At 44.7% G+C, this 6472-nt stretch overlaps 1 pseudogene across 1 annotated transcript; it reads left to right on the top strand.

The window, feature by feature from the left end:
• The first annotated feature begins 229 nt into the window (after positions 1-229).
• LOC144160886 (uncharacterized) lies at positions 230-1690 on the top strand (annotated as a pseudogene). The gene is made up of 2 exons (XR_013320423.1): positions 230-261; positions 346-1690. The product of XR_013320423.1 is annotated as an uncharacterized LOC144160886 (transcript).
• The last annotated feature ends 4782 nt before the right edge of the window (positions 1691-6472 follow it).

Genomic DNA, 6472 nt, shown 5'->3' with positions numbered 1-6472 from the left:
AAAGCCTCAATTTCTTAATGAAACGTGCAATCGGTAGTTGTGGTCGAATCCTTATTACATGTGCATGCTGTGGTGACATTAATGAAGTACTTTGAGTGCTAATGGGTGCTGCTCCGACATTTGCAGAGGACAGACCACTGGCTCTTGTCTTCCCCAAAAACCCGTTGGACGTGTTGCCCACTGACGAGGCCCAGCCCAGCACCAGTTCAAGTGACCCTGTGGATCATGCCGACCTTAACTTTGTTGAAGATGGCAATGAAGGTAACCAACCCCACAGGCAGATTTTTCAACCACACTTTTATTCTTTGTTCAGTACTTGTAATAATTCTGCATTGTGTTCTTCAGGTGTCCCTGCTGACGTCATTGCTGTTTATAAGGAAATAGGTGTTCAAGTAGACACATCGAGCAGTCAGCGTAGCCAGCCCTTGAGCATTTCCAAGCTCCAAGACGGAAAAGACCTGAACGTGCTTACAGGGATTCCATGTTTTCAGCTCTTTCATAACATTACTGACCTATACACAGAAAGTCGTGTACTTGCACGGGCCAAAAGCTTCTGTATTTCCAACGAAGATGCAGTGCTCATGTCTCTGATGAGGTTACGCCACAATATGTCATTTTCAGTTCTTGCTGTGCTCTTCGGTGTCCATCGCACCACAGCATCTGACATATTTAAATCCACCGTGGTGGTCCTAGCAGAAATATTAAGGAAAGCGGTGTACTGGCCAAGTAAAGAAGCTGTCGTGGATAATTTGACCGTGCAGTTTAAGGAGTACACAAATGTGAGGGCGGTGTTAGACTGCACTGAGGTGCCGCTGCAGCGGCCAAAAGACCTGGAGTCACAGTTGCTGATTTATAGCTGGTATAAGGGCACCTACACAGCAAAGGTGTAAATCTGTGAGACACCAGGAGGCCACATTAGTTACATAAGTGAGGCGTGTGGTGGTAGAGCATCAGACTCTTTTATAACAAAAGAGAGCAAAATCATGGAGAAGTTTCTCCCATCCAACGACAGTGTGATGGTTGACAAAGGTTTTTTAATCGACCAGCTGTGCCTCGATTACCATGTCGAGATGGTGAGACCACCGTTCTTGCGTAAACGCAAGCAACTTTCAAAACGTGACGCTGAAAGGAACCAAAGTATAGCAGCTGCCCGTGTTCATGTTGAACGTGCCATTCAGCGCATCAAGCAGTACAAAATTCTGACTGGTAACTTGGGCGTTGAACTGTTTCCTTACATTGACAACATTTTGCACGTTATCGCTGGGATTGTAAACCTTTCAAAGCCTATATTCACCAGCGACAAGTTCTTGGCGCAGCAGATGAGCACGTAGTGTTACTGGCTGAGAAAACTTCATTTCCTTGAACATAGTATAGCGTTTAATGGGACCCTGCAATGCCTTCACAACTTTTTTGAAAATCTGAAATGCTTTCAGAACGAGGTCAGCAAATGCATCCAGTATGTTAGGTCAGATAGCCACGAAGTACCCAGGCCAAATATTACTGCTCTACAACTGTCAGATAACTTTAACTTGCTCAAAAGATTTTTAAGCGAAGCTTATTACTCCAGGTGCAAAACCAGAAAACAGCTCTCGGCATGAATTGCATCTGGCCTTCAAGCCAGTGCCTTGTGCGCTTGCGTGGAGTTATAAGCGTATAATCGATGTCCAATCTGCGCGCGTTCACTGCGTAAACAGAGCAATCGCTCGACAAACTTCGGCTTCACTCTGCGCGTTCATGCTGACTGTGCCGAGTAGTGTATGTCTGCTGCCTGTAGTGCAATTGTAGATGGGGTAATTGCTGCTACAAAAGCTTCGCTGGTCCTCCACCTTCACAGTATGAATTTTTTTCGCTCTTTCTCTGACTGGCATGCTACACGCACTTCAATGACGTCATTGAAGTGATGTTCTTATACTTATTTTTATTGATCAAGCGTGAATATGAAACGTGAATGGGTACAGATGCACTGGGGGGTCCCAAGGTAAGAACGCCAGGTGGGACCTCCCGTGATGATTGTAAAAAAAAAAGAAAGAGCAATCATTAGGCAACACTAGAATACAATGTCAGCAAATAAACACACAGTATAAAACAGAGAACGATGAATACAAAAACCAAAGAAAAAATATTACACTAAGAAGCAGGAACACTAAAACCAAAGAATACAACTAAAAAAAAGCAATCATCAAGCAACACTAGAATACAATGTCAGCAAATAAACACTCAGTATAAAACAGAGAACGATGAATACAAAAACCAAAGAAAAAATATTACACTAAGAAGCAGGAACACTAAAAAACAGAATACAACTCCAATCTAGTCAAAAATGGGTATATGAATGCCACATCAACAAAAAAATATATACTACAGGGGGTGGTTGTCCAGCTTTCTTTCGGTTGCAGCAATTAACGCGCTCTATAGCCACTTTAAAAAAACCATAACAAAATCAAAACAAAAAAAACCGACAAGTCTTGCTGCGAAGTGCAAACCACGTTGTGCCGCTCTGTTCTGGTGATACATATATCCTTTCAAGTGCTTTCAGGCTTGAGGGAAAGCATTTATCTGCCACACTGCGGGGTCCCTTTAAAAAATGTCTTTCTTGCCAACAGTGTGAAACCCTATATACCTGTAGCAGAAGCGTAGCTATCCGTACTTTGTGCACACACGAATAAAAGTTGCTGCTCAACGAGCTCTATGTAAAACCCACTGAACTCTTAGCTGCAATTGTGTACTGTTAAAGCACTCTGAACTCCATCGACTAGCATTTTTTACGGCGCAGTGTTTCATTTTCTTGTTTGGTGCATGCTGTCAAGTTTTGTTGCTCTGATGTGACAGCCCTTTGCTTATGTTTTATCTTCATCATTTCCATTTTGGTAATAAAACTGCACCAGAAATGAGGGCTGAGTTTACTTCTCTTCACTGTGTAATGTGTGGGAGTACATATGCTTTAAAAAAGTAGACTGCACAATCCACGACAGCGTGGAAAAATGATTCGTCAAACATTACAGAAAACAACAGAAAATTTGTGCTATCCTGGAAAACAAAAACGTCAGCACTTGTGAGCTCGGCAAGAGCCATCTGAACTTGAACCTGGCAAAAATATTTGCTGGTTTTCTTCAGGCACAAAGTCTCGTCTTTTGTCATTTCTTTTGCTTTGAACTTGTCTAAGTTGAGAGGGCACTTCACCTCCAGTATCCTGCTAGTGCAGCAGTCGCAGGTTACAATCCCATCTGGGCTGGCCCCAATGCAGGGGTGTTTTGCCAAGATGAGGAGCCCGCTGTTCTTCACCTGCACATTTTTATGGCACGATTGGGCTGCCGCGTATGCCTCTTTTGCTGCTTCTTCTAGCAGGGCACCTCTCTCCATGGCAGATGTTTGCACATTTTGCTCCCTCATTACTGTTCTGAGAAGTGGGCGCATGTCGTGAGGGCCCATTTTGGTTCTGACAGTGTTTATTCTGGTGCAAATGTTGTAAGCAATGGATGCGGTGATTAGTCCCCGCCTGTACAGCATCCAGAGTGGTGAGTCTGCTTGCTGTTCTGTGAGTTTTTCTATGCTTTCTATACATTCTTTCTAGTAAGTCGTTTGGATCTGAACGTACACGTCATCCACTGATGCTCCTGTGGCAGCTGCTGCTTTGGCGGCTTCAGTAATTGCCGGTGGGTGTGTTGAGCACACCTCACCATAACGCGTTTCTGCGTTTGGTAGTTGCTGCTGTTGAGCCTCGTAGCAGCTCTCCTCTGCAGTGGCGCTGGATGTCTCCAAAGACCTGCTGACAATAGCAGTGCTGGCACTAACACTTCCTGCAACACAACACATCCAGTTCATAGGTTGCAAAATCCAGCGCTAAAGGTTTTACATGACACAAGCCGCGCTAAATATTATTGCATGAGCAGTAAACAAAAATCTGCGCAGTCGATCCGCAGACAGAGCAAGAAAGGAAGAGAACAGCACACGTGCGGAGAAGGAACATCAAGCTGAGCACCGAGCCGGCAGTGGAATTGGCTGTGGTGGCGCTGGGTTCGCTCTGCTGGATCGGCCCCACGTCCCGGTTGTCTGACTTCTTGACGCATTCCCTTAACCACGTGTACGCGAGTGTGACACAGGTGCATGCAGGGATGAGTAGGCAGGAAAACAGGATGGGATGGGAATGATGGCGACGAAATGCTGATACTGGTGGACTACAAAAGGAGCGCTAGGCGGCCAATGTTGCTATTAAGTGACGTGACCACTCAAATGGTTGCAATGCAAAGCACGGTTGGCACAGTGTGCGAGGGGCATGCGCCCCGGGCCGAGCCTCACATTCACAAGAGAGGGATGGGAGCTTAAAAATCTATGAATGAATCTTACATTAATTTTTTTTCCTCCTGCATCATGCATCTTTAAGTCCTAGCTTGTTTTACACTGCTGTTTTCCTGTAAAACCAAGCATATGTATTCACTACTTTTCTTTTCTGGCTATGCTTAGTAGGTGCGTTATCACCTTTATGACTGCACACACGAACTAATGTTGTTGCTTGGATTGTAGGGCATGCACCACCAGTAAGGCAGCCTCAAACATGACTCGTACTATGCCGCCGAATTTGGCATGACGTGTTATCTACACTGACACGGTGCAAACAGGCATAGTGTACATTGCAAAACTGCTGGCAATATAGTACATATTCTTACTGAATTCACTGTGGCTGAGTGCGGATGGCGTGTAGGGCAAGCCATGAAGAAGCCTCTCGAGTATGTCCCCGTCAGGCAACTTGATGGGCTCTTTCTTGAGCTAAAACAGAATTGCTATCACGTACAGTCTTTAAGTATGCACAAAAACAAAACGGGTCGCTTCAAGCACACAGTGCGCTTTCTTTGCATTGTGATGTAGCTGAATAGGTAGAGCATGCAAACTTTTGTGCATTGGCGTATGTTTATTTGCTATAGCTCGAGGTTTGGAAAAATTCGGTTTTTTTCTTGTCTATAATGATGTACACAGAGCAAAAAAAAAAAGCTGTTATGGCACTGAGGACACAAGCACTTTTTTTTGCAGTTCTTCACTGGGAAGGCAATTATGCATGTCGTTCTTGATACCAAATAATGAATGCATACACATAAATGTTAGCTGAACTAAAGTTTGAAGCCGGGCTAGTTGGTTCATGCTAGGTGGAAAAACAGCGCAAAGACTGGACGAAAGCATGAGGAAACGACAAACACGGGTGCAGTGTTTGTCGTTTTCTTATGCTTTCATCCCGTCTTTGCGCTGTTTTTCTCACCTAAAATGTTAGCTTTTCTTCCATTTCACAGGAAGTGTGTTAAAGGTTTTAATATTTATGATATTTAGTTCAACTGGGTTACTCACTGTGAGATGTTGCGTTTACAATATCATTAGTGTCCTACATGTATTATTTCATGGACAGCCAACAGGAAAATTAACATGGCTTGCTTACCCTTTTGGAGCTTGGCAGGTCCACAATCTTTTTTGGCTCGTACTTGCTCCTCACTCCTCCTTTTTGGGCTTTGCCCCATTGCTGTGGCAAATCAGTTCTGGACAGCACCGTGAATGTCTCCCTCGAATTGATGTGCAGGAGGAGTGCAACCATGTGTTTGCACTTGTGCTGGCTAAATAAGGACACATTTCCATCTGTTAGCTTAAAAGTAACGCCAATAACCAAAAATGTTACATCTTAAAATGTAATCTGTCAATACGCATTTGTGTTGAAATAACTGCAATGAAATGAAGGAACTTTAACATGGACAGATTTTAAGGAGTATAGAACCACCGTTTTTTTATGTCATGCAAATGAAGATTATTCCGACCCCTGTGATTTTGCCATACCCTGCTTTGCACGTACAGGACGCTGCAGCCACGTCTCTTCCTTCAATGGTGACCTGAAGTTCGTGGGGATCCTTGTTGAGGCCGGAACTTTGCAGGACTAGTGCAGCCAGCGTAACGTCTTTCGCTCCCCGTTCCTTCACGCTACACACAACAACGTGCTTCGCCTCGAAGACAGCTTCGCCTTCTGTGAGCAGTCGCGAGGTCTCGAACTGCTTATTGATGAATTTCAGCACGCTGGAGAAAGCAGGCTCACTGTAGACGGACAAAAAAAAGCACACGTTCCAATTGTAATTTTCCACGGCGAGGTCTTAACGAGAAGTAAACGTCATGTCTACATTCGCCCCGTAAGCACTGAAAACACGTTCTTACGTTGCCAACAAGGTGTCGCAAACCGTACGGCAGTGATCGTTAATCAGATCAGAGCGTAACTAAAATGAACAGTGGAAAGGAAATAGGCACTGGTGAATCCGAATTGCAGATCCTACGAGCACTTTTAAGCACGTGTGGCGAAGCAATTCGCTCACAGATGCCGCGTTCATTGCCAGCGCCGTACGCGCGGCGAGATTACTACTCAGCGGCACGTTTCCGCCGCTGTTGCAAGGCGTGTTGTTTTCATTGCATACAGTACAGTCTGATACATGTCACGTCGCAAGTATTTCAT

The sequence above is a fragment of the Haemaphysalis longicornis genome, unplaced genomic scaffold, assembly GCF_048455015.1.
Source record: "Haemaphysalis longicornis isolate Haplotype H1 unplaced genomic scaffold, Haemaphysalis longicornis Haplotype H1 scaffold_11, whole genome shotgun sequence".
NCBI classification, from domain to species: domain Eukaryota; kingdom Metazoa; phylum Arthropoda; class Arachnida; order Ixodida; family Ixodidae; genus Haemaphysalis; species Haemaphysalis longicornis.
This window is presented reverse-complemented; position numbering and strand designations above follow the sequence as displayed.